Genomic DNA, 15,621 nt, shown 5'->3' on the forward strand with positions numbered 1-15,621 from the left:
CAAAGACAATGGAGACTGGCTTAGCAGCACCTGCCAGCTCCCTCAGCACACTTGGGTGCATCCCATCAGGCCTGTAGATTTATGGGTGTTTAGTCTCCCTCACTGATCTCTAACCCAACCCTCTACAAACAAGTCTTCCATTCTCCAATCTTCTTCTCTTATTGATGGGATTCCTGAGGGCTGTTCTCAGCAGTAAAGACTGAGGCAAAGAAGGCATTCAATAATTCTTCCTCTTCTGTGTCTTCCAACACCAGGACACCCCTCTGATTCAGCAGCAGCCCCACATTTTCACTCTTCTTCCTTTTGCTGTTGATGTACTTGTAGAAATCCTTCTTGTTGTCCTTGATATCCCTTTCCAGACTCAATTCCAAGTAGGCCTTGGCCTTCCTTGTCACATCCCTGTGTACTCTGGAGATGTACCTATAGTCCTTCCACATGGCCTCTGCCTTTCTCCGTGTCCTACAAATTTCTTTCTTCCATTTGAGATTTGCTGGGAGCTCCCTGCTCATTCATTCAGGTCTCCTGCCTCCTTTGCTTGATTTCCTGCTCATGGGGATACATTGGTCTTGGGCTTGGAGGAAATAATTCTTGGGTATCGACCAACTCTCTTGGATGCCCTTCTTTTCTAGAGCTGTAGCTGATGGAATCCCTCCAAACAGGTCCTTGAAGGGGTCAAAGATAGCTCTCCAGAAATTTAGGGTTCTAGTCCTGCTTACTGCTTTGCTTCCTCAATGCAGGATCCTGAATTCCACCATGTCACTGAAGGCATGGCTGCCCCCAACCTTCACATCTTCAATCAGTCATGAGCGAGTGAAACATCTTGACATGTGCGAACACTTAAGTCACTGATACAGCACTCAACATGGGGATTTCAGGTGCTGCTACTTTGGGAAAAACATTGTACAGCTCTCTGCCTCAAGGAAAGGTGACTGCAAAGTGACAGTAGCTATGTCAGAAAACAGCTAGTGGATGCAAAGGTTAGAAAGAAATAGCTTGGATCCAGGACCAAGAGTGAACCACATCTGTTAAGGATTGACACAGTAAAACATATTACAAGGCAGCTTTTGTGAACAATATTTCTGATGTCTTTACCTAAGCATTTCCATTGATCTTGTAACTTCATTTCCATGCCATCTTCTCCTGTGGAAGAAAACCTGATAGTACTGCTGTCACCAGGTACAGATGTGTGAAGTGTAGTAAAGAAGAGTAACCAGGCATATAGCTCTTTAGTACATGTGGGCTGACTAGAAACATGGCTGTGTTCCTGCTACCTCTGCTGAATTAACCACACAGTACAAACTTGAGAAGAACTCTCCCATAAAGAAATAAAAGTCCACTGTAAAGCTCTGAGCAGCTGGAAGCAGCAAGAGTTAACACAGAGGAGAAGATGTCCCTGATCAATGTTTGGGTTTCAGACACAGTTTTGTGACAAAGTAATGAAAGAAAAATCTTTGCTCTTTAACAATGTTGAGACAAATTCACAAACGAAAGGGAGCATAAACAAGTAAATACTGTATCATTCACTTGCAGTATTTATCAGCACCTTTCACATTTGTTGAAAAACAGTGCGAGAAAGGGAGAGAAGGGGGCGGGGAAGAAAGCTTTCCTAGTAAGTTACTACCCTGAAGACTGAATGCTGAAGATAAGCTAGTCACTGCAGTGCAGTACAGGGATACCATGCATACTCACCCTCCCAACCTTGTGAAGCAGCAGCAGCAGCGTCCTTCTTACTCAGTCACAGCACAGCTAGGTCAGAGTTCCTCAACTTCTTACCAAATCCCTTACCAGACATATTGTCTTGGATTGCTACTAACCCCAGATCATCTTCTTCTCCCCCAGGAAGCATGAGGAAAACTCCATTTTCTTTAAAAGCATGGACAATAGAACAGTAAACTCAGGAATCAGATCCTTTTCTCTTCTTTTTTTTTTTTTTTTTTTCACAAATTTCAATTGACAGGCAGTGTTCCTAAGAGGGCTTTTATCTTTGACTCAAAAATACCTCAGAATAAAACTGAGGGTGAAAATGTCCTTTTACAGCATTACCAAGAACTCTCCTAGGGATATGCACGGGCAGCCTCGCAGATGAGCCAGTGGTCTGGTATTGTAAAATCCCTGAGGATGTTTAAGGTCCTGCTGATATGAGAAGAATGGATTGCCAGTCTCCTTTGCTGGACTTGTCATTACCCCTCTCCTCAATTACTATACAGTGCATGTATGGTAATGTACACACATACATACATGCATACATATACATACATATTTTTTAATTTCCTGACAGCTATGGCCAAAGAAAACTTGCAGCGCCTCTGCGCAAGCTCTTCATGTTGTACAGAACTGCTAGTGGTTTGCTTCAGATGTTTTGAGAGATGTCCGCTGTCTTGGTAAACAGCAGAAGCAGGTGGACGGGTTTAGAAGCCTTTGCTTCTCCTGGAGAGACCAATCCTTGACTACTGCTCCCTAGAAGATATCTCCTTTTTACGTTTCCCACAGGAAGAAAAGAGGCCTGGAGCCTGGGGTATTTCCACAGAGCTGTGGGTAGGCTTCATGTCTCCCTCTGACCACATGTTGAAAATGGCCCTTACACATTATCAGTTCCTGGGAGACTTGTTTGTCTCTTTCAGAGGCCCCATGGTGAGGAGATAAGTTGGTGAGAGCTAGAAGGGGGGAAAATTCTTGAAGAACAGATGTCTGACAGCTGTAAAAGTAGCTAAAGTGCCAGTTGCTCTTTTTAACAGTGACAGTGGTACCTGCCAACACTGGGAAAACCACAGCCTCTGCAGATATGCCCTTCCCCTTCCGGTGTGGGTAGGCATGCAGCAGCTAGCACCAGCAGGCAGACTAGGGAACCTATGGCTTTGGAAGAAACAGCAACCTGAAAGCAGTACAGGCTAGGAAAGATGGCATGCAAATGGACTGAGTGGGCCGTGAGGAGTTACTCATTGTATCCTTGTCATGTTACCCACCTTCCCAAATACATCTTGTTCCCTGCCCCTAGCACACAAATAAATGCTTAGCTCTTTCCAGTGCCTTCCTGACCTCTCTCTCCTTTGTGATCTCAATCCAACCCACTTATATCTTCTGGCTAGCTGTTTCTTTTCTGTAGAAGCTTTCCCAGAATGAGGCACACGGGGAAAACCAGAGAGGAGTAAAGAGTAAGGTCTACAAATACACGTCAAAGCACCCATGACAATCTCTTCCCACATGGAAATTAAACCTTCCTTTGCTTCCAGGAGAAAACAAGGCTTGAAGTCTCTGAGATTAGTAGCCTCCAGTACTACCCCATCTAAAATCACTGCATACACATATAATCCATAAGAATATACATATATATATTTATACATATTTGCATACTGACTAGTCTAAACTCCTTTCCCTGCTTAGCTTTCCACTTGTTACAGCTGCTGCCTGACAGCCACTGTAAAGCAGCCCACCATGAGACTAACATGAAAAGGGAATTAAACAATGGAGAAAGGTTACTTTCGGACAAATTCCTGCTGCAGCACCAGGATGGCTATTTGCATGTGACAGCTCCTTGTGCAGGGGTGAACACAAGGTTTGGCGCTGAGGGAAGATGCTAGGCTGTTTTGAACACTTGACTTCAGAAGTAACACTTCTGAAAGAGTTGCCTTGGGCATGGACACAGGCAAGCTGAGAGAATAGTGTTTGACAAAGCTTAAAGACTCCTTTTTTTTCTAAGATACTGCCAGTTAGCATGGGTTTGGACTGGCATATCATTTCCTTTTTTATCCCCCACTTTGTTATCTAGGCTCTTGTGGGCCCACACCTTCCTGAAGCTTGCATCTCCAACAATTGTTAAGGAGTTTTATTCTCAATAGAGTATGTTTAAGAAATGCAGGACAAAGATAGTGGGGTAGATTAAAGAGAGACCATGGATGGTTCAGCATTTGTAAGCAGGTTTCTCAGTGTTCACAAACATTCTTTCATGAGCCTCTTTCTTGTCTGGCTCTTCAAATGTAATTAAGAGGAGAAAAGAATTTTGCAGTCACCTCAGATCCAAGTGTGTCAAAACCTGGGATCACTGTAAAAAGGTACAATGGTAAAAACCAGCTCACTTTCAAGAGCAAGTTGAGTCCTACAAAAGAGAAAGGAACAGAGAAGTACCCTTGTTTGACAAACCTTTCTTTCCCATTTTTTTCACTCTGGGTGACTCCTTCGTTTCCTAGAGTCATCAGCATGGGGTCTGAAAGTCTGAACCCTGCAGTGTTGAGGAGAGCATATCTACAGCATCTTAAGGTAATTTCTGAATGAAGTTTAGGCTTAACCCTGGGGCAGGTGCTTTTGTTATCTCACTGGTGACAGGGAGTCTTCTTCCTGTTTCTTCCCAGTCCTTGCTCCACTGTTCCAGATCAACAGCTCTGCCGTGAGACCTTGGATCTCAAGACTGCCACAGCAGTCCTAGGGGTAGAGAAAAGGTTCTGCAAGTTCTTTATGTTTGTCTTGTCACAGAGTGTCATTCCCAGCCATGCTGCTGCTATGTGAGGAGCTCCTGTCTGGAAAACCTTTCAGCACACTCTCAAGAAAAAGAGATTTATTATTCTGATCCTACTTTTTACAATACACAATATCTATGCCATGTGGCCAACAAACCCAGCAGGTTCACCAAAGCAGCAGTCTGGAACATACCTGGTGTGCTGAGGATACCTGAGGGAACTTTCCCTCCTCACAACTACAGTCCAGATGGTGACAGCTATGTATCTGTGATAGAACCAAAATCTCAAGACAGAATAAGGGATGTATTTCAGAGAAAACATAGTTTAAAGGTGGGTCACCTTGACACAACAATTTTAGATGCCAAAAGACTATGTGGCTTAGAAATTATCAGGTATCACTTCTGAAGAAAAGTCTGTCTAGGGCTGTCATGCACAGCAATACTGCCTGTAGTACTGGAAATATCCGGGCATCATACGACTGGAGGCTGGGAAATCATCTTGTAGAATCTCGGCTACATTTTCTTTGTTCTGCAGATGCTTGGTCTTAGTCACTGTCAGAGAAGGATTACCAACTGGTAAAACTGTAGCCTGGTCTAGACATTCTCATGTATTCTAGCCGATAGTCCTATTTACATATTACTCACCTTTCAAATTAGAGCAATTCTAGTACACTTAAGCAAGGTTTATTTAATGTCTTGGTTCTTAGGTTTACCCTAAGGAGTTGGTTAAAATCAAAATGTGTAAATTTTCTCTGCTCATTGGGCTTAGAAGAGTATGGTATGAGCCCTTTGATATTTTTTTCTTCTCTTTGTTGAAAACCTGAAATTTCCCAGAGGGTAGATACACAAATAATATCTTTGATTTTCTGTTCTAGCAAGTTAAATACTTTCTGCTCAAACAGAATCTCATAATTCTGAGTAGTGACAGTGAGGATTTCAGCTGAAAAAATGAAGGCTTCTGGATAAACTGCAAAGTAAAATTTTTGAATCTAAGTGTATACATCAACATGTATGTAGGTACAAAGTATGTCAAATGATACCATCTATTGCTAAACTGTTTATACTGAAGGCCAAGGTACACAGTCCTTGAAAGGTCACTTGTTAACATGTTGAGCGAGTTAGATTTTAAGCTAAGGCTTTTCAATGGATCTTTCCTGGTTTTCTCTCTCTTGGTCCTACAATGCAATTCACTGTACCTAGATGCCCTTTGAGAGCCACTCTGTCTTACAGTGTAGACACATCCCAAGTATCTTTCTGGGTAAACAAGTATTTATAGGATCTCAGATTTCAAGACAGGGATGAGACAGACAGAGGCTAATTAGCAGTTTAGGAATGTCTTCACACTTGGTGGGTTTTGGTTTAATGGTTTCTCAGCTCATGAAAAAACTTTTCTCATTTGCTCCATGCTGAGGGAATATTGCTCCTGAGGCAATGATACTGTATTTCTGGAAGACCGATCACTATGTTCCAAAGGCTGTACATTTAGACTTCTCCTTAGTGCCAAGTAACAGATGTTATCATGGGAGAGATGCCCTCTTCCCCTCTAATTCCAGCAGGCAGAGCTGCTGGGCCCTGTGAAGGTGTAGGGATAATATCCTGTATAGAGCAGCCTAGTAGCAGGCCACTAGGGATTCATAATCCAGCATCTTTCTATTTCCTCAGCTTTTGCAGATTATTCTGAGTTTCTGGTTTCTTCCTTCCCTGTGCTAGAGCAGGAAGGTGCTTTGATGATGGATATGATGTTGTGTCAGAAAAATGTAAATTCTGGGAGCACAAATTTTCTTTACTCTGCAAGTTGCATGGGGTTGCCCAAACAGAAGAATAACAGGACTTTCCCCTCTGTTTCTCTCCTGACTCGGAAAGGACCACAGCCAGCCATGCTTATGACTGGCAGTCCTCATTAAAGGACCATGAATAGAGGCAGGCTGTAAACTTCAGGAAAGAGCATCCATGCAAGCACAGGCAGAACTGTAATTATAACTGTTCCAAACCAGAAATGGCATATATGTGTATACTGCTGCAAAACATGTACTTCACTGTGTCACCTGCTTCTGCAAGGCCTTCCAGAGAAACTGCAATTGCAAAAAGCCGAGCCAGCTGCCCTCTGGCATAGAAAAGCAAATGTACATTAGTGCCTGTTTAGCAGTTTGTGTGTACTCAACTGCTCTGCTGGATCTGTCCCCATTTCACTCCTGGGCTCAAGCCCTCACGGATCATGTTGCATTCATGTGGTGTAGCTTCTGGACTTCTCTCTGAAAATAAGCTGTTGAGAGCACAGTTTGTTCTAAATTGTGTATTCTGCATTGTACTCTACTGCACATACCTGAGAGCCTTCAGCTTTGTCTCAGCAGGGCTTGCATGATCAAATTCCTCTTGGTCCCCCTCAAGTGTACTTACTCAGCAGCATGGCATTGTCATGGTGATCTGCAAAAAGGGCTTTCTTGCCACAGAAAAGGAATGACTGTCCCAGAACAAATACAGTTGAAATAACAAAACGATTGCTTGAAAAGCCCCGAGGATAAGGTCTCAATATATATTGCAAATGAAACTATTCCACACAAAAAGTACTGAGTCTACACCAGCTAGGGATTGGTTTGGAGTTCATGTCCTATCCTTGTTTGTAAAGGCAGTATGAACAGAACCAGTTTAAGGTAGAAGAAGGGAAGTAGTAAAAGCAGCTTTTCCCATGGGCCATCAATTTTATGGTACACCTCTGTTCTGTTAATCCATTTTTGCTCCCTGAGAAGACCATACTCCTCTGGCATTTATTTATCTCTCATGGATTCCCTCAGAGCAATGAAGCAGAGTAGAAGGGTGCTGGGTTCAGCACTGAGAAAGAGCCAAGCACCCTCTGATACGTGCACAAGATCCTCAGGGGACCCATATAGCAGAAACAAATGAGACAGAAGCTGGGAATCAGAAGGTAGAAAATGTGAGATGTTAGGCATAGAATAAGCCTTACCCACTCCTCGATCATTCACTTTATTCAACTGAAGGGTTCATGGAATCAGATTAGTTCCTGCGATTACTTTTGTTGTTACAATTGAATTTATCACATACCTAGACCCCTGGCAGCACCAGCATGAGTCAGTCCTCACAGGTGCCTAACAACAAGGAACATGGGTAATTTTTCTTTGATCTATTATATCTTTCTTGTCTGGCTAACTTGTTTTGATGCCATTCCCTAATGGACCATAGCTGGTAAATCAGAAGTCCCTGCCTATAGCAAACCTTTTCTCACCTAAAAGACATGAAAGAACAAAACACTGTGGTTTTATTAGTATTTTCCTTTCTGATTCCAGCACACCTGAGCTATCCAGCCAAGTAGGGGACGTTGAACTTCTCATAACTGAAGTTATGAGCAGGCATGTGCTTTGTTTCTTGGAGAATTTTGGAAGTAGTTCACACCAGAGAGCCAAGTTAGTGGACTGGAGAATTCTGAAAAATGCAGACAGGGCATGCTGTGCCAACAGACTTAGTTACCCACTTTCCTCCATCTTCTTTCTTATAATTTCCAGCTGTTGAGGATGCTGAGTCTGACCGAAATTCTTCTATATCCATGGCTGTCTCTTTTCCTAGAGGTAAACAAGTCAATGCTGCACTGATGGGTTTGCATCTGCATTCTGCCATGGCTTGTTCCCTACCAAGACATCTGGGGAGTGTAGGAAGGCTGGCACTGCACCAATGCAATACGAACAGAAGTGGTGATTTATTACTTCTCCATATAAGGGTAATCAGAGAAGCTGGCAGATTGACACTGGTCTTTGGGAAAGGCACAGAAGTGGAGCAGGTAGTGGGAGGAAGCCTGCCCTATTATCCAGTCACTCTCCTGAGAGCCTGTGACAGAAGAGCACTCATCCACTGTGAGCAGCTCAGCCCAAAACAGAGACCTCATGATAACCACAAGACTACTCTCCACACTCCTCTAAATGCAGAAGTTGTTCCTCCCACAGAGAAGTCCTCTTCTCTGTATTTGTCAGCCATGGACCTTGAAACCTATTCAGGCCTGGAAATTTGCCTCAGCTTTTGCAGCTAACCGGGCAGCTTCACAGACAGACGGTGTGGGTTAGAAGTGGTTGTAGTACGGTTGCTGTACTCTGCACTCTCCCCAGTCCTCCCCCTGCTCCCCCAGGCAATCTCTTATGTTAAACCCACAGGACAAAGTTTTCTGTTTTCTGAGGCCAATGCACAAAGAGGAGAATTCCAGTTTCTCCTCTCAGCCTGAAGAACTGATGTAGCACATGCAGTGCCAGGACTGGAAAAGACCCTAATCCAGCTCTCTGGAGCATCCTTAGCATGTTTCTCAGAGAAGGAAGTGCCAGGCCATGCTAAGAAAGGAGCTCTGGTGAAACTGAAAATCATTGTACCTGAAGACAACCGCTGCTGGTTTCTGCCAAGTTTCATTCTGGCAAAAGAGGCTGTAGGTCTTCCCTCACCTTGGTCAGCCCACTGCATTTAGAGAAATGTGTGAACAGATTTAAACTAAGAGTTCCCCCTAGAGGAGTGAAGCAATAATGTACACATCATTCCACGTTCTGCTGAGTCCAGGTTCCATTTTCTTTACAGATACCGGCTGACAGTGGGATAAATCTGCTTATGAATTCCACTGTCCATACATATGCAATAAAAACAAAACAGTATCAGCTACACAGAAAAAAGCTAGCAGGGCCTTTTGAGGACTATCAATGGCAACAGAGGACAGAACCCTAAAGTTTCAAGTTTAACCCAGCCGCAATTTACACAATTCTGCCACTAGAAAGGAAGAAAACATCATTATTGCAAAAACTGAGAATTTCATAGAGTGATCCTGACCCTGCTGTGCTTAGATGTTGTGCATCCCTCCACTGCAAGGCTCAGCAGCTAAACATGAGCGATAAAATGAAATCAAGGCACAGAAAAGGGATTAGGCTGCAGTCAAAGTCAAAGACAAGGGCAATCACATGTACAGAATTTATTTGTATGGAGTTATTGTGTCCCCAAGTCTTGTTACTCACTATTTATTCATTAATATTGATTTAGAGGAACTTAGTTTTGGAAAATAGTTTGTTTCATATTCATATTGCAGGATGCTTTCTTTCTTAAGCAGTATTCAGCACTATGGAAATGCTGCACACCTTATATATGAGATATAACTTTATTTGCTACTTTTACTTGAGAATCTGATCACAGTAGGAACACCGTGAAGACCAGCTGTGAAGAATTAAGGTTTCTTGTCTTAGCAATATCTGTGCAGAAATCTCAATGGGAAAAGCCATGGGATTAAGTTGCCTGATTTCCAAACCAAACACATGTGAAGGTAGACGTGACCAGCTAACTTGCACAGAGAAAGAAGACAGCAAATGCCTAGCTGGGAGGAACAGAAATATTCTTGGAAGGATTTTGTATTACAGCAGACTGATTTAGATAGAACCTTTTAGGCTGGGCTCTTCAAAAGAGACCAGAGGAGACAGGGCTACAGCTTCCACTTGGAGTCACCTGAAACTTCCTGCTGCAATTAAAACATGTTGTGCCTTGGCCTTCTCCATGGATAGGTTTAAGCATAATGCCTTCAGAAAGATATGTGAAGAATCGTTGAGTCATTTTACACATGAGGATGGAGAGACAATACCAAATTATGGTATATCTGTCAGACATGCATATACACATACATAGAGATATATTTAAATTACCTTCCCACATTTTTAAAAATGCAATTATTTGTAGAGGTAAGTGGTCCAAGGAAGTTAAAAATAGCTAGTGAACAGAAGATGCAGAGGTTTGCATTGTCTAAATGACCTTTCCAACTATTTGTGAAACAACATATACGTGTTTTTTCAAGGCAACTGAAACAATAATAAATATGAGAGCCACAACAGTCTGTCTGCATTCTAGTTGCTTTGTTAAACACAAAAGCCCAAAATGTCAATGTGGATTTAGTGTCTCTCATTCGTTTTGGCTTTGAAAGTTAAGTTGTGATGAATAATCTGCAAGTTAAGATGTTAGAGCAGTGACAGATCCTGCCCCAGCTAGACCAGTTTTGTGACACAGTTTCATGAAACGATTCATTGCAAGAAAGTAGAACATGAAGGATGTGGAAAAAAGAGGATTCAGAAGCAACCTAGGAACCAGCGCAGTGTTTCAGGAGACTGAACATCAGTTTCATAGACTGCCTCTGTGACCCTGGATAAATCACTTGAATAGTCTTTGCCTTCATACCTAGAGATAAAAGATAAGGTTTTAAATACTCATCCCACCTGACTGCTTTGTGTGCTTCTCAGATTCAAAGTTGAGGCCATGTAAATCCAAACTGTAAAAAACAAAAATCCAGAAATTATAGATATTAGGAAAAGTGCATTGTAAATTATAACATTGAGCAGTGTCCTACAGTTTATGTAGTTCTATGCATCAACACAGTTTTATCTACATTAACCAAGAAACAAGATTGTGATTATCTTTACATCTGCTGCTCCATACAACAGTGTTACTCCTGTATAAGATATTTCAAAAGTAGTGTCATGGATAGGATGGATGAAGTGCACACTCTCATTACTCCTCTATAATTGGAAAAGCAGTTTGGGTGTTTGCTGCCTCTGTGAAACAGTAGCTAAGAACACTACAAAGCAGGTAGAAGCAGTTATCTGTACTTCACTTTTCCTGCAGGAAGGAAGGAGCAGAGCTCTCAGCAGGCAAGAGGAGCAGGGTGCTGAATGCGGTGGCTCTGGCCATGAGAACTTGGTCCCAGGTGTCCCTGCAAGTCCTCCATAGCCAAATGTCCCCCAGAGCAGTTGCCCTTCTCCCTCTTGGGAGGAGGTGGGATGAGGGACCTCTTCCAGCTGTTGGCATTTTCTTGGCCCATGGACCTCTCTGAGATACTGTTCAATGATGAGTGTAGTGAGTCATGGAGTAAATATTCTAGAACCAGTTTAGATGTGCTTTTTCTGCCAATAGCTATGGGGTTTTTTCGTAAGACCTGCCTAATTGTGCTTTATCTAAGCAGTGGTACCTCCCTAACAACTACCTAGCAACACGATGAAGGTCAGACTATGGGCCTCTGACAATGGTCTAACCATTTGAGCAACGCCAGCTCTACAGGCTAGAACACTAAACAACGCTTGCTTTACAGCTCCATAATCTCCCTTGTCTGATGATACACATTGGGAAGTTACTTGCATCACAAATAACATTCTCTGGAACACTCTGCAGGTCTTTGTGTGCTGGACTATAACAATAAAGTGCTCCTATTTCACTACAACTTTCAAAGTTTTCATGTACACTTTTAAACTCACAACTTTTTCAACTTCTGACTGCTTAAGACTAGTAGCACTTAACAGGTTTTCCCTTTGTTTCCAACTTTTAACCTTCTTGATACTTTTTTTTTGCATTCTTTCTGTTATTTACAGAGTAATGTTACTGAAACTAATTTTTATCACCAATTGCCTCTTTTCAAGTTGTTCTACAAAGGCTCAGTCTGTAAAATAAAGTATAAATATCTGTCAAAGCTATTAAGTTATTACAGTTTGGCTTAAATTGTGACTGTTCAGGCAGTTTTTTTAACTATTACTCAAGGTTACATCCTTTTATTTATTAAGTTGGAACTGCTTGTTTACATTATTATATATTATATTATTATATATGATATTATATGTGTAATATAAATAATATATTATATATCTTTACATAATTATTTTTCTTTATGAGCAGAGTTTTTGTTACATCCTAGGAAATTTTAATTTAATATAAAATTGTTGGTGATTAAAGATGTTGCTTTAGTGTCTTTGAGACTTGGAGATAAGAGAGGATTTGTTACACCAGCCGAAGTCCATGTTTTAGTTGTCCATAGCTTCATTGTTTTGTTTCTTAAACGAGAGCTACCATTAGACTGAATTATTTCATATGTCCTATGTCCGAAAGCTTTTTTTTTTTTAGATTTGCCATTGTACTTCTAGTAGTGGCATAGGTTACTGGGTAAATTTCCAGCTAGCATGTAGCCGTTCTTACTATGTTTAGGGCATAGTGATGCACCCTAGTGTTACTACAAAGAAGTCCAATGTGTTCTGCTTGCTTTGCATCTCCAAATTCTCAGATCACATATCATCCTTCTGTCCTTCCTGTTTGACTTCCTCTTTCATTAATGCACAGATTTCTCTTGCGAAATGGTATCTGCACTCTATCGAAGCAGTGTAACATCCCTAACAACTACCTAGCTATGTGCTGAAGGTCAGCCATGGGCCTGTAATATCAGTCTAACCACTCCACCAGCTCTGTAGCTCCATAAGCCAAGACACTGGGCAAAGGTAATGTAAAATCAGAACCAGCTTTGTAAATGATATGTGGTAAAAGGCCAAAATCTCTTTCTTACATGTTTTTCTAATGCCGAATTCATCATACTGTTATTGTACACCTGAAGGAATTTACTCTGGTAATGAAAATATACACTGTAATTACAACATCAAGATATTGCTAGCAAACTTTCTATTACTTACTATCACTATTGTCTTGACAGTGTTAAGACAAGTCTGTTTAACTATGTGAAATAAGCAATACCAGTGAGGCCAGAAAATAACCATTGCTTGTTTAGTAAGGCAAATCTGGAAAAATGCAGAATGTTTATCATTTATCTCTATTGCAAGGAAGACTTTAGTTTCTTTTATGCACCTGCTTAGTTGCATGAAAATAAATCTCCAAAATTATTCATAAATTTGTACCTTTGATCTTTTAAATGCAGACTTTGCATGGTCATCAGTATTTTCTGTAACCAAACCTCCATCTCTTTTTTGTTCAGCTTTTGTATTATTGCTAATAAAACCCCAAGTGTTCTCTATCTGCAGCAGGAACACTGATTGCACTTGCAGAACTCTACTTTATTAATTACACCCTCGGCTATAACTTTCTCTATCAAAATTAACAAAGACAAAGCAGGAAGTCTGCCCTTGACTGCAGATTTGCTCAGACATTAAAAAAGCCAGTTTGACTTCCTGTGCTTATTCAAGCATTTCCATTCATTACTGGTAATATTACAGCTTTTACACTTTTTGATATCAAAGCATGCCTTTGTGAGGAATTCAGAAGTCTTAAAAATCAAAACTCAATCATGCTTCTGGAGAAAAGCCAGAAATTGGAAAATAGCCACAATAGTTTGAAGAAGCTTTTCAGAAGAAAACAGAGCCTGGAGACTTTAGCCTCATAACACGAGAAGGGTTCACTAGAACATTTTCTAGTGGCAATCTTCACCACAAATGTAAGACTCTCTCTGACTCAGCAGGGCAGGGTGGGCACACCATGCCACATACAAAACCAGTAACAGAAAAAGGGCAAACAACCGCAAGTCAACCCACCAACCAAAACAATTCTGAGCCCATTATTAACTGGCTCCAACTTTTCAGAGAACTGTGAATATCTTGATTCCTTTCCACAGACTGTCAAGAGACAATGTTAGATAGTTGAGTGTTTTGTCCAGATTAGAAAAATTTAATTTGTGTGTTTCAATTCTTCTCAAGGGACTTTAAATCACCCGTGTCACATGCATCTGCTTCTTTCTTGCACTTTTGTCTCCAGAGTAGAAAGCACAATTAAAATGACCTAAAAAATCCTCTGGGGTCTGGGTTGAAAGCCTGGGAGAAGTCTGCCTTGCCTGACTTCCAACAGCAGGGAGGCTTGGCCACCATCAGGGTCTTCTCTCCACAGACACCGTCATCCATGCTACAAAACACTTGCAACTCAGGTTTGGCCTCCTTATCCTTATCCATATTTGGTCATGTGAACTTTCCACAGGTCTTGGCGATTTGTAATACTTTCCTACAGCACTCTCTGACTGCTCCAGCTACTTCTGAAGTTGTGGCCTGACTTAAGGGACCGTTTGTCCCTTGGTGGCTGTTGTTGTGGTTCTCAGTCCACCCAGAGCAAAATGATCCTTTTGCCTCACCATGAATCCCTGCCTGGGGCTGTGTCCACACGGATAAGAAACAGAACTTCAAAACCAGTGGAAGCCCACAGCCTGCAGAATATCCTTGCTACCTTGTTTGTGATGAACAGGAGTGGATCTTAGGACACTTCCTTAACTGCTGCCATGTCTCTCCTTGCAAACAGCAGGACTCATCTCTGCTGTTGGACAAGGGAGGAGAAAGCAGGGTGTGCTGCCCCTGCCTAGCTGTGCCTGCTGACCCCTCTTTAGCTGCAAGCAGATGTGCTCTGGCAGCACCTGGGAATAGTGGTTCAGAGCACTAGCCAAGCTCAGAGGAAAGGATAAGGGAAGGGGAGGGGAGAGTTTGCTTAGAAATATTTACCCAGAGTCTCACAGGGATATAAGTGCTGGATGATGGAAGAGTGAGACAGGAAGTAGATCCATTGCACATTTACGGTTATTAGCTACCTGCCTTTAGCATGTCATCAATAGACAGATGTGCGTGTGCATGTGTGTAGTTTTTTGAGACCCTTTATCCACATTTCCACACCCCATTTGATATCAAGGTTCTCAGGCCCGAAGAGAATCAGACCTACCACATTTGAAATTCAGACCTGCTATTATAGAGTTGCTGGATTTTGTAGTTAAGAACCTTGCCTATGTTGTTGCTGTGCGGTTGTCTATGGACAGTCCAAAATAAAGCATCCTGCTCCAGAAGGCATCCAGTTTAAATGTTAAGCCCAAGGGACAGAGAGACAAGTCAGAAGATGACACAAAACAAGGAGACAACATTCATTAGTGTGGCAAATATTGCTGTGTTATCCCTGCAGCTCAGCTTGGGAAGCATCTCAGCAAAACGGAGTTTGAGATCAGTGTGGTAGTTATGTACATGTTAATGACTGCAGGCGGGACGAATGTCCTCATCTGACTAGTCTCAGTCTTAATAATCCTTAGAAATCCTGCTACAATGAGTTTTTTAAGGGTCCTGAGAAGCTGCTACAGCTCCTGAGGTACTCCATGAGGTAAAGGTTAGGGCATGAGCAGGCTTTGAGAGGTGTCCAAAAGCAAAGCCAGGCAGCTTATATTTAGCTTTACAAAGAGATGGGAGCCCACAGTGGAAGGTGAAGAGAAAGGTAGACTATTTTCAGTGACAGTAATTTGTATGTTCTTTCAACAGTGCTAGCAAAGAGCTCTATTTTCCACAAACCACTGTGCTGTCCATGACTGGGTTTCCCACAGCTTTTCTGACAAGGGCATTATAGCAGAATATCCTCAGCCTTTTACAGAATCA

Source organism: Corvus kubaryi, unplaced genomic scaffold (assembly GCF_017639235.1).
Source record: "Corvus kubaryi isolate FWS band 111438036 unplaced genomic scaffold, C.kubaryi_AGA036_p1.0 37249, whole genome shotgun sequence".
NCBI classification, from domain to species: Eukaryota; Metazoa; Chordata; class Aves; order Passeriformes; family Corvidae; genus Corvus; species Corvus kubaryi.